General features: G+C 39.5%; 1 protein-coding gene across 5 annotated transcripts in view; it reads right to left on the bottom strand.

The window, feature by feature from the left end:
- Positions 1–18,624, bottom strand: part of LOC136825426 (uncharacterized) — a 43,240-nt gene that overhangs the window by 6,279 nt on the left and 18,337 nt on the right. The window contains exon 1 of one of the 5 annotated variants that reach the window (XM_067081811.1): positions 1,295–2,245. The exons of 1 other annotated variant lie outside the window; for it this stretch is intronic. The gene's annotated coding sequence lies outside the window, so the exon portion shown is untranslated. Of the gene's footprint in view, positions 1–1,281; positions 2,246–18,624 lie in introns of those variants that run through there. 3 more of the 5 variants (XM_067081810.1, XM_067081814.1, XM_067081813.1) reach the window with 3 other exon arrangements.

The following is an 18,624-nucleotide window of genomic DNA, read 5'->3' on the forward strand; positions in this document are numbered from 1 at the left end:
ATGGACAAGATTTCCTCCTATTAAGCACAAGAAATCTTGAAGGACAATTTGAAAAGTGTATTTTTCCAGGCCAAAAAATTATTAAGGTTTCTTGGGCAGCATACTGAAACCTGGAAACTGTGGCCTACATTGACAAAGCTGAATCATTCCCAAAGTTTCATAGACCCTATGATTGGGGCTTCTACACAAAATACTGAATGTTGCTGACTGGATGCAGTTGCTACCCTATACCCACCTCATATTTCCCCCATTGAAGTTAATGGTAACCTCACCATCCGATACCCTAGGTAAGTACTTTTAAGCATGAAACCAGTTTAAGGTTAGGTTATGGAGAAGGTAGGTTAGTACAGTACGTCTCTTTTAAAATAGGGAAGGATGGGACAGTTCAGGGGATGCTTGTAACCCCCACGCTTGATTGCTTGGGCAGGGCATGCTGCCTTAAGTCAGGTTAGGTTAAGGGAGGTTAGGCTAGGTTGCATCTCGTTGAAAAGTGACATTCCTTTGCTTTTAAGCTCGGCTCGCTCGCAAGTAGCAGAATGTAGCCTGCGCAAATGCATTCGCTTCAGGGATAGAATGCAAGGTAAGGGGCTGTGAATTACTGCTTTGATCCCTGGCCAGGTTATGACTCGGCGACTGGGGTTAGCTTAGGTTAGGTTAGGTAAAGGTAAGTCTGGTCAGGTCTTATTCTCTTTGAAATACCTACTAGGCCTAAAGTAGCCCTGAACCCATACTCTGCATTTGCTCAATCAGTTCCAGTGCTAGGTAAAAGGTCTACTCTAACTACGCCACTAGGCCTAGTTACCCAAGTCACGACTGGACAGCAATTAGGGTAAGCCTACTCTACAAAAAGCCTAGCTTAGCCCTCCTAGGCTAAGAACTAAGTTAGCCCTTCAATAGTGAATTAGGCTAGGCCTACGTTTATGCTGGGTAACGACCGCAAATTAGGTGACTGCACTTGTTCTAATCCACCTAAAGGGATTCAAAGTTGGATTACACTAACTAGCCTAGGCCTACTAGCCGACCGTAGGCTTAAGTACCAGACTGACCAAACTTGCGGCTTTATTTAATATATAACTTACGGGTCATTCTGACCAATTTTCTATAATATTTCCTATATATACAGGTAATTTGTTACGTCTTCATAAGCACATACATATTGCCTAGGCCTATCGAGAGTGTCAGGCTAGGGAGGAACACGGCCTAGGCCTAGTAGCAGATACTCACTCCAAAACGTACTTGCTTAAACTTTTTGTGATAACTTGATTTGAACATGTTACTTACATTTCCCACTTACTTTATACACTGTGTAATTTACGCCAGGGTCCTCCTCCAAAATTTGGCAACAGTCAATGTCTTCGAAATTTGGTGTTGCTCAGTTTTCCTTCTTTCTCCTCAGGTGGGTCCTGAGCGCTCACAGTTGCGCGCACAGGTAAGTGAAGAGAGTTCTATCATTTATAATTTTATTTCCTACCATTTTACTTTCGTTTTATTATTTCCCCCTTTTATACGATACTGGCTTCCCTTGTTATTTACTATTTTCTCTCTCTCACGAGTTTTTTAAAGTTTTTATGTTGACCCCATTTAGGATTTCACTAATTTGAGTGTTTGCTTCTATTCCCAGGCCATCACTCTTTTTCTGCATACCATGCCAGTTTTTTGCTATTTAGTATCAGTATGGAGTTACTGTAGCTTGTTCATGAATGCTAGTTATGATTTTGCACTGCATGTCTTCTAACGCATTATCTGATACCATGTTTCCAGTGTCATCATGATTTTTAATTTCCTTTTTCTGATTTTGCTTTGCATACCGTTTTACTTCTACCATAATTTCATACTTTCTACATACAGCCTATCTTACACCTTTTAGGACCCTGCACTGTAGCCCCTTGAACTCTTTAATTTTGCTTTCTTTTTATTCTTCTCCGATTTTCTACAGTGGCAAAGGCGCTAAGCATTAATCTTCACACAGTAGCATTCATATTTCTAATATCACCCACTTTTTCCTGCCTTTCCATATTTGTTGTATAAGGTATAAACTCCATTTTTCTTCGTTTTTTCATACTTTTTCATGGTCACCTTTTCTGTCGGCCTTCTTATGGGATTTTTTTCTTATTTTACCTGCCTCCATGTTCATCTTCTTTCTTATTTCCTATTAATAATTTTCCTGACATCACTTGATTCGTGCTGAAAGTAAACTTTTTTCAAATTTCCATTGAAGGTAAGTTTCCCCATTGCTGCTTCGACTTCTTGCCGTCTGTTACAGGGGAACGTAATGTCATCCTGATATATCAATGATTTATTTCTACTTGTCTTGTGAACTTGGGTTACGGGCTGCTCCAGCTCTCTCTCTCTCTCTCTCTCTCTCTCTCTCTCTCTCTCTCTCTCTCTCTCTGTGTGTGTGTGTGTGTGTGACACAAATACGCATTTACAAATGTCATGATGAATTAAAAGCTCATCTATACAGCCGCGTGTAAGGGAATTCCTGCCTTGGACGAAGCCAATTCATTCGAGAAAGTTTTAACGAACCACCGAACATCAAACATCATCGCCTTGAAGGATGCTGGGCAAACGAGATACCTCGGGCCGGAAAAATAACATTAATTAATGCTTCAGTTATGGCAAAGGTATAACTAATAGTCAGCCTCTCTCTCTCTCTCTCTCTCTCTCTCTCTCTCTCTCTCTCTCTCTATGCCTCTGGCTGGAAAAATAACACTAATTAATGCTTCAGTTATGGCAAATGTATAGCGAAGTCTCTCTCTCTCTCTCTCTCTCTCTCTCTCTCTCTCTCTCTCTCTCTCTCTCTCTTGATGCCTTTAGCCGGAAATACCATTAATTAATGTTTCAGTTATGGCAAAGGTATAAAACTCTTCTCTCTTCTTTCTTCTTCTCTCTCTCTTCTCTTCTCTCTCTCTCAGATGCATCTTCGAAGGTCCCTAGACCATTCTATAAGTAAATGGGTCATTAAGACTTCAAGCTTCAAGTTGCAAGAGAGAGAGAGAGAGAGAGAGAGAGAGAGAGAGAGAGAGAGAGAGAGAGAGAGAGAGAGAGAGAGAGAGAGAGATCTACGGAAGGTGAGACCAGACACTGTCATCCATTCCCCAGTGTATACAGAGAGAGAGAGAGAGAGAGAGAGAGAGAGAGAGAGAGAGAGAGAGAGAGAGATCTACGGAAGAGACCAGACACTGTCATCCATTCCCAGTGTATAGAGAGAGAGAGAGAGAGAGAGAGAGAGAGAGAGAGAGAGAGAGAGAGAGAGAATCAATAGCCATCAGAGCCAATGTTCAAATTCCGGTCTGGACTATCAAACCCACTGGAAGGAAAAAATCATCTCTCCATCAGTAGAGCCGGACCTCGTTCATTACAACACCGCCAATTCTATTCTTCCCCCATAGCAAAGGTTACTGGATTTGAGACTCGTGCATGTTTAAAGATGCTTGTGTCATATGTGATACGTGTAATATATGTTCTCTTGCTTATGAGAGTACAACGTATGATATGTGGAAATACATATATACATACATGTGTATATATAGACATATATAATTTATATTTATTTATATTATATATATATATATATATATATATATATATATATATATATATATATATATATATATATATATATATATATATATATATATATATATATATATATATATATATATATATATATATATATATATATATATATATATATATATATATATATATATATATATATATATATATATATATATATATATATATTTCACATTTCTTATCAGCTGTTAATGACACTTGTTATTTACAAAAGCAAACCATCGTTGCCTGTTTATATGTTATTTTTTTTTAAAGAATATATAAATGCCTTAAAGTATCCCAAATAACTTGCACTGTCTTATATTTGCCAAGGATAAGATTTTCATTTTAAAATGTCCAATGTCACCATTAACTCATTACCCAGGTCATGGGAATTACATAGTTTAGTTGTTCTAATGGAGACATAATAAAACATCTTTTCATCCTCACTCTTCAAGTCTCTGATGATAGCGACTCGAGGTCAGTATAAAAAAAAAAAGAGGAGATAACCATACGTAAAGTAAAAGAGAATAATGGATGGGAAGGGGGGCCTACCGCCCTCATCATCATCGTAAGGCCGTGAGATCACCAGCAACCACCCTCATCGCCATCATGAGAGCGTCATTTCATCTTGCGGAGCTTCCAGGCCTCCTCCCCCTCCTTCCCTCCTCCTCCTCCTCCTCCTCCTCGGCTTCTTGCTATTCATGATATTCTGGGCCTCAGATGATGATGTGAACAGCACTGCAGCTCTCTGGAGCTAAAGAGCGTCATCTGCATTTTTCCCCTGGAAGTCGTCTTTCCAGGCTTGTTCGCAGGCTTTCCCATGCAGTCGTCCTTCCAGACTCATTTCTAGGGTTTCTTGTGCAATCGTCGTTCCAGACTCGTTTCCATGCTTTCTCATGCAGTCGTCCTTTCAGACTCATTTCCAGGTTTTCTCATGCCGTCGTCCTTTGAGATCCACTTCCAGGCTTTCTTCTGTCGTCGTTCCAGACTCATTTCCAGGCTTTCTCATGCAGTCGTCCTTTGAGATCCATTTCCAGGTTTTCTCATGCGGTCGTCCTTTGAAATCCATTTTCAGGCTTTCTCATGCAGTCGTCCTTTGAGACTCTTTTCCAGGCTTTCTCATGCCGTGGTTCTTTCAGTTCCACTTCCAGGCTTTCTCATGTCGTCGTTCCAGACTCATTTCCAGGCTTTCTCGTGCAATCGTCGTTCCAGACTCGTTTCCATGCAACAGTTCTTCCAGACTAGTTTTCAGGCTTTTCCATTCAATCGCCTTTCCAAACTTGCTTGTAAGTTTCCCAATGCAGTCGATTCCAGACTGGTTTCCGGGCTTTCTCAAGCTATCGTTTTTCTAGACAAGTCTTCCAGCTTCCCTATATAATCGTCTTTCCAGACTTTTCCAGGTTTCCTTGTGCAATCGTCCTCCAAAATCATTTCATTGATTTCCATTGCAGTCGTCATTCCAGACTCTTTTCTAGGTTTTCCAATGCAACGTCCTTCCAGACACGTTCCCAGACTCTAGCAATCTTCTGCCACACCCACGTCCAGTTGTCTCTTACTTAATCGTCTTTCCAGACGCGTCTCTAAACCCTCTACACCATTTTCAGACTTCTCCATAGTTTTTAACATCCGCACCCTCACCCACAAAATATGAAGTATGACATCCACATACGCATCCGCATCCGATGCACATCTAGATTCTGGCATGATTCAGCCAGAAGGCAACGAGCGATCATTCGACAAGTTCGGCGATGTTTAGCAGAAGCTTAATTTACGCTGGATAAAATTTTCCCTGTGGCCTTTTACTGAATTGAATATAGAATTTAGGCCAAAGGCCAAGCACTGGGACCTATGAGGTCATTCAGCGCTGAAGCGGAAATTGACAGTAAAAGGTTTGAAAGGTGTAACAGGAGGAAAACCTCGCTGTTGCACTATGAATCAATTGTTAGGAGAGGGTTGAGGACAGTAAGACGGAAGAAAGACAATATGAAAGGAGGTACACTAAAAGGAACGAAAGGGGTTGCAGCTAGGGGCCGAAGGCACGCTGCAAAGAACCTTTAGTAATGCCTACAGTGCACCGCATGGCTTGCACTGGCGGCATTCTCCCCTACGGGGCTGTGGGATTTTAAAACTAGGCTTACACTTCAGTCAGCATCAATTTCCAAATGGGAAATCGACGAAATTAATTTTGTATAAAGGAAATTAATTTTATATATAAGAAAACTTGAACTTCTATCAACGAGAGACTCTCTCTCTCTCTCTCTCTCTCTCTCTCTCTCTCTCTCTCACCTGAATATCTGTCCGTTCTCCTTTGTCCTCATTTCTTACAGCACAGCTCGCCAAAGTCTCAAAGAGCTTTGAACAAATGAAAGATTCCTTTTGTGTCGGAATAAACTTTACCCTTTAAATATTCATTAACAAGCTCTTGCGTTTTCCAGGCCGGTGCATTTGCAGCTTTAACGAACTTGCAGACGGACGTCCTTAAGGACCGTAAGGAAACTCAGAGCATTACCGATCTTCGTCCTTAACCGCGTATCTTTAACTGTGAAGAACGCAGGTACGGACAATTTGATAAGACGTGTTTCCCTCCGTCTGTCTGATATGACGTACGATTATAATTTTTCCTGTCTGTCTGTTAAAAGTTTCCCCCTGTCTGTCTGATATGACGTATTATTATAATTTCTCCTGTCTGTCTGTTAAAAGTTTCACCATGTCTGTCTGTTAAAAGTTCCCCCTGTCTGTCTGATATGACGTACGATTATAATTTCTCCTGTCTGTCTGTTAAAAGTTTCCCCCTGTCTGTTAAAAGTTTCCCCTTTCTGTTAAAAGTTTCACCTGTCTGTCTGATATGACGTACGATTATAATTTCTCGTCTGTCTGTTAAAAGTTTCCCCCTGTCTGTCTGATATGACGTATTATTATAATTTCTCCTGTCTATTTGTCTGTTAATGTTTTCGATCCCTGTCAGTTTCGTCGGGGTTGTTAAATCTGATCTGGCCTTATGCCAGCACACTGGCTCTTGCTCTATGGAATTAGTCCATAAGTCAACTGTCATTCCTTCTACATTTTTCAATTGTATTCAGTTCAATAAACTGAGACCATTAGTTACAAAAAACTTTCTAGATGTTGCCATCTAAATTTTGGGTTTTTAATTTGCTACTGGTTCTGTGATAACTCTACAGTGGCAATAAACATTACAATTTCTTGTCTTTCCTCAAAGATCCTTCCCTATAACAAATAATATTTTGGGCCTCTATTTATCTAGAAATTCCTCCTATAAAATTTAGGTCACCTTGTAAATTAAAAATGTGACCTTTGCAGAACTGGAGTTGAATATGTATATGAACGAGCCTAAACTACAAAGCGGTCGAAATATTATGAAATAAAAAAAATTAAATCGTACAATTACACAATACTTAGTAACCGACTTAGCATTTAAATCATTCTCACTGTATAAACAGAGCAAAGTATTTGGTGGCTTTATAAATAAAACGGCGGTCAATTACGGACAAAATAACTTGCGTCACGTTTATAATACAAAAATTCCTTCCGCATACGAAAAGGCACTCACTGCGATGTTGCCGTAATCATCATCTACAATAAAAATGCACATGAACTATAGTCAGGATCACCCTCCAAAATCTCGGCGCAAAATAAATAGCGAAGGGTCCAATGTGGCGGCACTGGTATTAGAAAACAAGCGCTTGGCTACCACTGTAATGTGGAAGAGTTTGCCAAGTGCAGTCGTGGAATCTTCCGATCTCTCCAAATATTTAAGCTAGGAGCAAATTCAAACCTGCTCTCTAGTGGAGTCTCATGAATATCACGTGTATCGTTTTTAATTTCTATTCCCCCATATTTATTCATTTATCACATTTTCCTATAACCTCGTCGTTCCAGACTCGTTTCCAGGCTTTCTCATGCAGTCGTCCTTTGAGATCCATTTCCAGGCTTTCTCATGCAGTCGTCCTTTCAGACTCATTTCCAGGCTTCTCATGCAGTCGTCCTTTGAGATCCATTTCCAGGCTTTCTCATGCAGTCGTCCTTTCAGACTCATTTCCAGGCTTTCTCATGCAGTCGTCCTTTCAGACTCATTTCCAGGCTTTCTCATGCAGTCGTCCTTTCAGACTCATTTCCAGGCTTTCTCATACCGTCGTCCTTTCAGCTCCACTTCCAGGCTTCCTCATGTCGTCGGTCCAGACTCATTTCCAGGCTTTCTCATGCAATCGTCGTTCCAGACTCGTTTCCATGCGACAGTCCTTCCAGACTAGTTTTCAGGCTTTTCTACTCAATCGCCTTTCCAAACTTGCTTGTGGGTTTCCCAATGCAGTCGATTCCAGACCGGTTTCCGCGCTTTCTCAAGCTATCGTTTTTCTAAACAAGTCTTCCAGCTTCCCTATGTAATCGTCTCTCTTTGTAGGCTTATATCCCTTTGGAGCCCTCTTGGGTTTATAGTCTTTTTGACTGTCCATAAGGGTTTTCAGCAGAAGATTTAAAGAAAGAAAAAGAGACGTACAACCCTCACAGACGTTTGGGATATGGCCAGGGCTACGGAGATTTGTACCCTGGCGGCCAGAACATGAATTATTCTCTGAGCGGACGACAGGTATTGTCTCGGTTCTCCTCCTATAGGACTAAGGAAGAAGTTTTGTGGGGGAGTCGCTCAATTTTTCAGGCCTCCTTTGTAAAACTTTCCCCTAGCCTCTCTCTCTCTCTCTCTCTCTCTCTCTCTCTCTCTCTATATATATATATATATATATATATATATATATATATATATATATATATATATATATATATATATATATATATGTGTGTGTGTGTGTGTGTGTGTGTGTGTGTGTGTGTATATATAATATATATATATATATATATATATATATATATATATATATATATATATATATATATATATATATATATATATATATATATATATATTGTATATATATGAGAGAGAGAGAGAGAGAGAGAGAGAGAGAGAGGGGAGGGGGTATTTAAAAACATGGCAATATGAAACTGACGTCGACACTGACCGACGCAATGCCACGAAAACGAATCTGTTATTTAACACTGTCGATATCGATTACTCTTTGCTATACGAAGCAAGGGCGTTAATAACAAGTGATATCCCTTAAAATCTCTTTCATCATTTTATCTTCTTTTTATTCATTCAGTGAATTCAATATCGTTGACCCCTTTCAAGGCATGAAAAGTAACTTCATCCCATCTTATCTGAAACTGCAGCTGTCTAAGAGTCTGCTGAAGTTTCAGCAGATTAATAGAATGTTACTAGTACTCCATCTGCCAATTGAATGGAATATAGAGTTTAGGCCAAAGGCCAAGCACTGGGACCTATGAGGTCATTCAGCGCTGGAAAGGAAATTTTGAGCAGGTAGCTTTGAAAGGTGTAACAGGAGGAAAACCTCAAAGCAGTTGCACTACGAAATAATTGTTAGCAGAGGGTGGAGAGCAAGATGGAAGAAAGATAATATGAATGGAGGTACAGTAAAAGGAATGAAAGGGGTTGCAGCTAGGCGTTGAAGGGACGCTGCAAAGAACCGTTAGTAATGCCTATCCATCTGCCAAGAGTCTGTCGATATATCCATTATGCTAAATATTCACATATTCGTCAAATTTCGCTTCCGAAATCTTCACACCTTTTCTTTTCCTCTTTCGTGTTTCTAAGAGGCCCAACTTCCCTTTTAAGTAGTAACAATATGTACTGAACCTTGAAATTGACCTTAGAGGTCTAAAGTGAGTGGATCAAGGTCACAGTGATGCCTGAGAGAGCCAATGGAATGAATTTGTCGAGTTAAGTTTCATGTCAATTGCCAGAGAGAGAGAGAAGGAGAAAAAAAAAAAATCGAATATTATATGGACACCCGCAGAGGCCATAATTATCACTTTCAAGAAAATTCTCTCTCTCTCTCTCTCTCTCTCTCTCTCTCTCTGTGCCTTTTCCACTGTGTCACTCCAAAGGAAATTGAATTCTACTTGTCTTTCTCTCCCTTGTCTGGTAATTGAAGTAATAAAGAGTACTGTGGACTGCTTTCAGGTGTCTCCCTTGCCTTAGGATTTAACTTATGAAATGGACTCTCTCTCTCTCTCTCTCTCTATAAGGAATCCTTCAAGCAGGGAATTCTTTGTAAAGCATAGGAATTACAATAACTATTCATATTTTACAGCTAATTCTTTCATTCCACATGAAAATGCCGAGCCATGGAAATCTCTCTCTCTCTCTCTCTCTCTCTCCAGGAAATTGGAGTTTGTATTTCTGAATTTTCTTTAGTAATTGAACTCATAAAGTTAACATTTTTCTCGTCTTAGAATTTCGGCTTTTATAGCCTGCCCTTTCTCTCTCTCTCTCTCTCTCTCTCTCTCTCTCTCTCTCTCTCTCTCTCTCTCTCTGTGAAATACAAGAGAGATGGAAGAGGATGTCCCTATTTGTTCGTGTACTGTCTTCTTGAAAATGAACAATAAAATCCAGTGAACTGATCACTAACGGACGGAGGGATGACTATGCATTGTTATTGCAAGATACAGAGAGAGAGAGAGAGAGAGAAAGAGAGAGAGAGAGAGAGAGAGAGAGAGAGAGAGAGAGAGAGAGAGAGAGAGAGAGAGAGATAGTATACATGAAAGAGATGTTTGTTTTGAAACAGGAATATATGATTATATATATATATATATATATATATATATATATATATATATATATATATATATATATATATATATATATATATATATATATAGAGAGAGAGAGAGAGAGAGAGAGAGAGAGAGAGAGAGAGAGAGAGAGAGAGAGAGAGAGAGAGAGAGAGAGAGAGCTTAATACACACACATGTAGCCTATATATACATATATTATATATATACAGTATATATATATATATATATATATATATATATATATATATATATATATATATATATATATATATATATATATATATATATATATATATATATATATTAAGCTTGTCTCTCTCTCTCTCTCTCTCCCCCTTCCTATTTGTCTATCTCTGCAAGTAATGGTATTTAACTGATAATAGCTCAGTACCTTAGCAGAGAGTTCTCCAACAGCCCCCTTGACAAAAGGCATCTTCAACAGCTAACTCATGCAGAACTCGGCAAACTTTGCGATAAAAGGTACTCAAAAGGTCTGCATACATATATTTGGCCATTTAATTTTTGTCGAATGCTAATTTGTGTTTGTTATTTTCAATTATGTTTTACTCTGTTTTATCAAATCTTTATAATTTTCATTCAACGTGAACACAGACCCGTGTAGAAAATCGTTTCTAGTGTTTTGCATTTTTTCTATTTATTTTTCTATATTTCTATTATCAGTGTCATCCAATATGAGCCGAGTACCTCCAGCTAACCAATAAGTAGTTGGTTTTGAGATTAGAGAACAGAACAGGATCACTTTATCATGTTTACTTTTCTGTGTATCAATATTTCGACATTGCACGAACGGGTTTTGACAAAACTTCGCGACAGCGTTCACTACGTGACAACCTCTACCTGATTAAATTTTGATGGAAATCGATCAAGATTTGGCCATTCGTTGTCATGGAAATCATTTTGGCCATTATTAAGTTACGTGGCATGGCTGAGGTATGCCCACTACTGAGTTGTCTTACGAGTAATTAAAGTTAAGAAAGTTTATATCCGAATGCAGAGCAATTTGTAAATTCGCCTACTTGGAACATTTTACAAAGTTTGCACTCCATTGTTTGCAAGTATGTACTGTATGAATGCTTGATGCATGCATGCTTGCATGCAGATCATGCAAAAGCTCGTGGTCTTGTTTAAAGAGTAAATAAGAATCTTATGATTTATTCCTGCTTGCTTGCAAGAGGCAGATTCTTGTGCATGACATTTTTCCTTATATTTTTTTGTGGGGTGGGCGGGTGGGGGTTCGTAACGAATTGCATCTCGTCACTCTTTGAAAAAATAAGCTTGTTGATTAAGCTCTCGTCCTGAGCACTTAGAGTCTGAATCTGAAAAGAATTGGGACCCTCGACGTCAAACATGCTGTTCGCTCTTTTCCCGAAATCTCATTGTCTTCAGAAACTCTCTCCCTTGGCGTTTGCTATTGCGGATGACGAGAGATGCCGGAAGTGAGGAGACGAGGAATGTATCTCTGCAAAGGGAGGTTCTCTCTCTCTCTCTCTCTCTCTCTGAAACGCTGCAAAAGGAGATTAAAATAAAAAAACGTCGCGGAAGAGAGTAAGACGAATAACTCATTTCGTTCTCTCTCTCTCTCTCTCTCTCTCTCTCTCTCTCTCTCTCTCTCTCTCTCTCTCTTATGAAACTCTGCAAAAGAAGCTTCAAATTGATAAAAGTAAAAATTGCACCGAAGCTTCTTCGGCGCAATCGAGTTTTCTGTACAGCGTTACTGCTGTATGAAACTTTCAGCCACGGCCCATGAAATTCTTAGCCGCGGCACATGAAACTCAGCCAAGGTCCGGTGGTGGCCTCAGCCACGGCCCATGAAACTCAGCCAGGGTCCGGTGGTGGCCTGTGTCGCTGGTGCCTGTAGCGGTGTCAGAAGTATGATTATGGCTAACTTTAACCTTAAATAAAATAAAAACTACTGAGGCTAGAGGGCTGCAATTTGGTATGTTTGATGACGGGAGGGTGGATGATCAACATGCCAATTTGCAGCCCTCTAGCCTCAGTAGTTTTTGAGATCTGAGAGCGGACAGAAAAAGTGTGGACGGACAGACATAGCCGTCACAATAGTTTCTTTTACAGAATACTAAAACGCAGCGAAATAGAGTAAGGAGAATAATCCGGTCCTCTCTCTCTCTCTCTCTCTCTCTCTCTCTCTCTCACAAGATAAAAAGACTGGATTAAGAACCTTATTGGTGCAAAAGCTGAACTCGTCAACATGTCTTTCTCCTCTTTATTTGTCATTTCAGAGAAATCTTTCTCCCTCCAACAAAAGGCTTTTGACTTTCACACGTGTTCTCCGGGGTACTTACAGAATGAAGAAAAATAAACATTTGCCTGACGAATGCTCAGCAAGCAATGACGGTCCTCTGTGACTTCTGCATTCATCACAGACACACACACACACACACACACACACAAACACTCCTCTTATGCTTTGCTTTCAAACTCTTCCGCGAAATGTTACGCCCACGCAAGGTCCTTGAAATATACTCGAGAGTATATCTAAAGGACCTTGCGCCCACGTTCTGAGAGAGTCTGCGTTCTCAGGTGATATGAAGCGGATCCTGGAGTGTGTTTTCCGACTGCTTTTACGTTAATAAATACTGAAGGAGACAATGTTAAAGGGGATACATGGCATAGTGAGTGAAATGCAAATTTAATTTCGGTTCGTACGCTTCGTTAACTAACTTAATTCGCCAAATTCATGATCAGCGATCAGCCGATCTTGATTCATGCATGCAGTGTGCTCTGAGGAAATCGCTGATCCTTGGTTTACACTACTTCAATGGCTATTTCTTAACAAAATTGGCTTAGGAATTCTCTATCGGTGGTCCTCGGATTACACATTATAGTGGCTATTTCTTAAGGCTTCGGAATTCTCTTCCTACATTTGTGTTTCCTTAACCTAATAAACTTCTTCCTTTAGGAGACTGAAATGGTTTGGTCCCGCCCTTCTACCTTCCTTTTCCTCTTTCTTGTTGTGGTGTCAGTGACCTTGGTAGTTGTGACGCCAGAAAACTCCCAGTAATTGGTCAGTTAATCTTTCTTGTTTCTTTCGGCTCGGGCTAGACCAAGGCATTGGGCCTAAGCTTTTAATTAAAAGTATATTCTACAAATGTGTGATTATTTTTGCGCTAATAATTTTCTGAAGAATTCTGAGCAAATGCTAATGTTCGGTTTTAAATTTTACTCTTTTTATGTCCTAATCTGGTGACTGGTTTCCGAACTGTGCATGAACAGAGCATTCGCAACTCTACATTGGTGCAACAACTTGCCGAAAGTTGGCAAGAAGTGTTCTGTGACACTGATGTTAAGCCGGTTACGTTTTCTCTTTATTTGAAAGAAACATCTAATGTTTCCTAAAAGCTCTGAATGATTTACAACGTTTCCCATATCAACAGGAAAGGCGGCATTGCAGTAATGCAATAAACTTCATTTTTTAATTTCTTTCAATTTGGATTCTGCTGCATGTTACTCATGGAACCTCGTGCTGTCAAAGATAGCTCGAAAATGACGATTTCTATTTTAGCGTAAGTCTCCTCATCCTTCTCCGAATGAGAGATGAACAGATGAGGAGGAGGAGGAGGAGGAGGAGGAGGAGGAGGAGGAGGAGGAGGAGGAGGAGGAGGAGGAGGAGGAGGAGGAGCAAGGAAGAGGAAGAAGAGCAAGGAAGAGGAAGAAGAAGAAAAGGAATATGAGAAGGAAGAAAAGGACGAGGAGGAAAAGGACGAAGAAAACGACGAGGAAGAGGAAGAAGAGGAGAATGAGGAAGAGGAGGAGGAAGAAGAGAATGAGGAAGAGGAGGAGGAAGTAGAGAATGAGGAAGAGGAGGAGGAGGAAGAAGAGAAGGAAGAAGAGGAGGAGGAAAAGAAAGAGCAAGAGGAAAGAGAGAGAGAACATCACAGTGGCCATGTACACTTCCAAGGACCGCCATTGATTTCGGCGGAGGCGTCATGCATGGCGGAATCAGGCCTTCGTCCGGCCCTCATCCCCTGCTGTTGCATGATTGCCTTCGATTGGGATGGGTCCTGTCGTCGCGACCAGTGGACCGGAAGCAGTTTGGCTTAAGCACATTCCCGTCCAGGGCATCAATGGCTCCATTCTCTGGACAAGAATGGCTACTGATATCAGATGTTACGGGTCTGTGCATCTTACGAAGGAGTTGTTCGTCTTGACCTAAACGTGTATATAAAATTTTTATAAGTATACTTAAAAGAAGAAGTCTCTTATGCTTAAGGCATCGTAGAGTATGATGAGCAAAAGTTTATTGCTAAAGAAACCTGTTTATCTAAGAAGACGTCTCTTATGTTTATGGCACAGTAGAACATGATGAACATAAATTTATTTGTAAATAAACTTATTTGTATATTTATTTGTAAATATTTGTAGAATAGGGTTATCTTCTGAAATAATAATAATAATAATAATAATAATAATAATAATAATAATAATAATATCTAAAATGGTAGCGTATTAAAAAAGAACTATGACAATGTAACTGATTAATTCAGAAGTCCGCTAAGTTGACGTCCGCTAAATCGAGCTGTTACTTTAAGTGTTTTTGCACGCAGCTCACTAACCTAAAAAGTAGGTTAGTGAGGCTTGCAACAGACCTAAGGATGTGATTCGAGCGGCAATGGTTATCAGGAAACCTTTGAAAATATGGGAGTAATTGAATCTGACGTCATATTGTAAACAACGACTGTGATTAGTTTAACTTGAAGTATTAAATGGTGTTTAGACGTTTAGATTCTGCGTAGCATAACAAAATATCTACAAGATATATGAGGATTCGGCAGTCTGCGCATGCGTAGATGAAACTCCTTTCCTCTGCAAATAACTTGTAATGATTACCATATTGAAAATATCTATATTTTCTGATTTTCAAAGGATCCTTAAAGCAGGGTGTTCCTAGCGAGTTTTATTTGCTGGAAGGGTTAATCTCTCTCTCTCTCTCTCTCTCTCTCTCTCTCTCTCTCTCTCTCTCTCTCTCTCTCTCTCTCAGGAAAGATACAGAGAGATTGGATTAGGAAAAGTATTGTGCAAAAGCTTTATTTGTCAACAAGTCTTTCTCCTTTTTGTCATTTCAGAGAAATCTTTCTTCCTCCAGCAAAAGATTTTTGATTTTCACACTTGTTCTCCCGAGCAAAATGAAGCAAAATCAGGTGTGTGTGTGTGTGTGTGTGTGTGTGTGTGCGACAAAAGCTTACAAACGACGCTCAGGTGACACGTGCATTCATTACACTCAACACACATTTCTCCTACTGGGCTTTGAAACTCTTCTGCGCAAGTGTAATGCGCACGCGCACATCCTCTGAGAGTTTGCGTTTTAAATGAATTCAACAGTAATCACAGAGCTTGTCTAAAAAAAAAAAAACACCGGAGTTGAACTTGCTGGCGAACTGAAAGCTCCACGGATTCATTCATAGAAATTCCTAACGTACGTTCCGACTTTCTGAATCAAACGTTTAACTCATTCATGGTTTCTGCATAGTAAAACTCCTGCATAGTAAGTAAATGAAACATTCATGATTTTTCGAATTAGATCTTGTGATTTTGCATGAATGCACGGTTGAAGTTCCGACATTATACAAGCATTCGGGGTTTCTGCTTCTCCGCAATTCATAAATTAAACTAGATTCGTGAATTTATGACTATTATGTTTTGAATTGATGAATTAATAATTTATATCTTATATTTTTGTTATTCAAATCTCAAAAAATTGCAAATCAGACATTTCTACCAAAATCTATTAATATACAATAAACCATTAGTGTAAAAAAAAACTGCGTAACTAATGAAATAAAGGGAATATGACTCAAATAAATAACCAATTTAAACTTACGTCATTTAAACCTGACCATATTCCAAAGATCTTAGATACGAACACATAAGAACAATTAATAGTAGCATGACTCAGACCTTTGCAAAAATGACTGACAAAGTTCATTTAGATTTAATTGCATTTCACTCACTACGCCACCTATTTCCTTTAGCAAGATTCTCCTTTAGTATTTATTTAAGTCTCTTTCCCTTAAAACGTGGGCGTAACATTTCGCGGAAGAGTTTGTGAAAGCCAAGCGTGAGAGGGTTGTTTTGTGTGTGTGTGTGTGTGTGTGTGTGTGTGTGTGTGTGTGTGTGTGTGTGTGTGTGTGTGTGTGTGTGTGTGTGTGTGACGAATGCAGAAGTCACAGCGGACCGCCTTTTCTTTCCAAGCATTCGTCAAGCAAATATTTATTTTAGCTTCCTTCCTGTAAGTACTCCGGAGAACAAGTGTGAAGCCAAAAGCCTTTTGTTGGGAGGAGAAAGATTTCTCTGAAATGACAAATAAAAAGGAGAAAGACGTGTTGACAAATTCAGCTTTTGCACAGTGCGTTTCTTAATCCCAACCTTCTCTATCTTTCCTGAGAGAGAGAGAGAGAGAGAGAGAGAGAGAGAGAGAGAGAGAGAGAGAGAGAGAGAAGAATGAACCGAGTTATTCTTTTTACTCTCTACAGCGACTTTTTTTTTATTTTAATATCCTTTTGCAGAGTTTCATGAGAGAGAGAGAGAGAGAGAGAGAGAGAGAGAGAGAGAGAGAGAGAGAGAGAGAGAATGAACCAAGTAATTCTTCTTACTCTCTTTCGCAACGTTTTTTCATTTTAATCTCCTTTTGTAACGTTCCACAAAAGAGAGAGAGAGAGAGAGAGAGAGAGAGAGAGAGAGAGAGAGAGAGAGAGAGAGAGAGAGAGAGAGAGAGAAATGTCATGCACAAGGATTCTTCTTGTGTACGCAAACATATTACTACATCATTTCACATCCGCCCTAAGTTGCAAGGATGCTTGGCTATATTTAAAAACACCGTTCCTTCCAATAATACTGCACATGGCGTGCGCACAACTGGTCGCTATGGACAAGCCGAATATATATTTGACAATAAAATTTTCCAAATTCAATATTCATGTTAGACTCCCAGCATTTGCACGCATGGAATAAATGTTAAATTTCTGTACAGTGCATAAACGTAATTAGATTTATAATAATAATAATAATAATAATAATAATAATAATAATAATAATAATAATAATAATAATAATAATAATAATCTAGGCAAAAACTAAATGTGACATCTGGGATGATTTGGCAGCCACAAACAGAGGCCCAGGTTACTATAATTAATCAAGTTAATTATAAAGGTAATTATAATCTGAAAGGGAGGGATGTTGACTCACAGGTACTACCCAATTAAGGTAAACAATGCGCAGGTGAGCTGAGCATTATGGGCAGAGCTTTCACTATTGATTCAACGTCAAGGAATTCCTTTTCAGACTCCTCGCTACTATTCATGCAGTAATGGTCTTCGCTTCTTAAACGGGAAGGCCGTCAACGTTTGTTTATCAAAACATATCCAAAAGTTATCAATGGATTTCAAATAGATTTTGTGGAGTGGTTGATTACAGTCCAAGGAAGAGTTGATGCGATTTTGGGATCAATCCAGATCCGGTTTCCTATAATAATTTTAACTGGAATTTTCCTGATGGTCGTACACGGCCTGTAGGTATTTCTGGCGATGCTTAATTCATTAACATAATCTAATCCAAATTTCAGGCATAACTTAATCAGGAATTTTAAGATTGATGGATTTTATCCGGAAGAAACGAAATAGATCAGGAACATACTGAAGACTTCACGAACAGGAATATACTGAAGACTTCAAGAATAGGAACATACTGAAGACTTCAATCTCATTAATTTGCATATTAGTTTATCTAGCCATATATATTCGTCCATATGTGCTTGTAAAATTTCAATATACGCGTTCAGGTCACGAAAAATAACTTTTCCTTAAGATCCACAGATCCGTAATAACATCTGAGACAGCAATGGAGCCATTGATGCCCTGGACGGGGAATGTGCTCAAGCCAAACTACTTCCGGTCCACTGGTCGCGACGACAGGACCCATCCCAATCGAAGGCAATCATGCAACAGCAGGGGATGAGGTCCGGACGAAGGCCTGATTCCGCCATGCATGACGCCTCCGCCGAAATCAATGGGGGTCCTTGGAAGTGTACATGGCCATAGGGATGCTCTCGTACTTCCTCTTCCTCCTTCTCTACTTCCTCCTCTTCCCCTGTCTCTCCTCCCTGCAATTTCTCTTTTTCTCACTCCTCCTCTTCCTCTTTTTCTCCTTCCTCCTCTTCCACTATCTTTCTTTCCTGCACTTTCTCTTTTTCTCACTCCTCTTCTTCCTCTTTTTCTCCTTCTTCCTCCTCCTCTTTTTTCATTCCTTCTCTTCCTATTTCTCTTCTTCCTTCTCTCTTTTTCTCCTCCCTTCTCTTCCTCTTTTCCTCCTTCCTCCTCCTTGGTTCATCTCTCATTAGGAGGAGGAGGAGGAAAAC

This window comes from Macrobrachium rosenbergii, chromosome 37, assembly GCF_040412425.1.
Source record: "Macrobrachium rosenbergii isolate ZJJX-2024 chromosome 37, ASM4041242v1, whole genome shotgun sequence".
NCBI lineage: Eukaryota > Metazoa > Arthropoda > Malacostraca > Decapoda > Palaemonidae > Macrobrachium > Macrobrachium rosenbergii.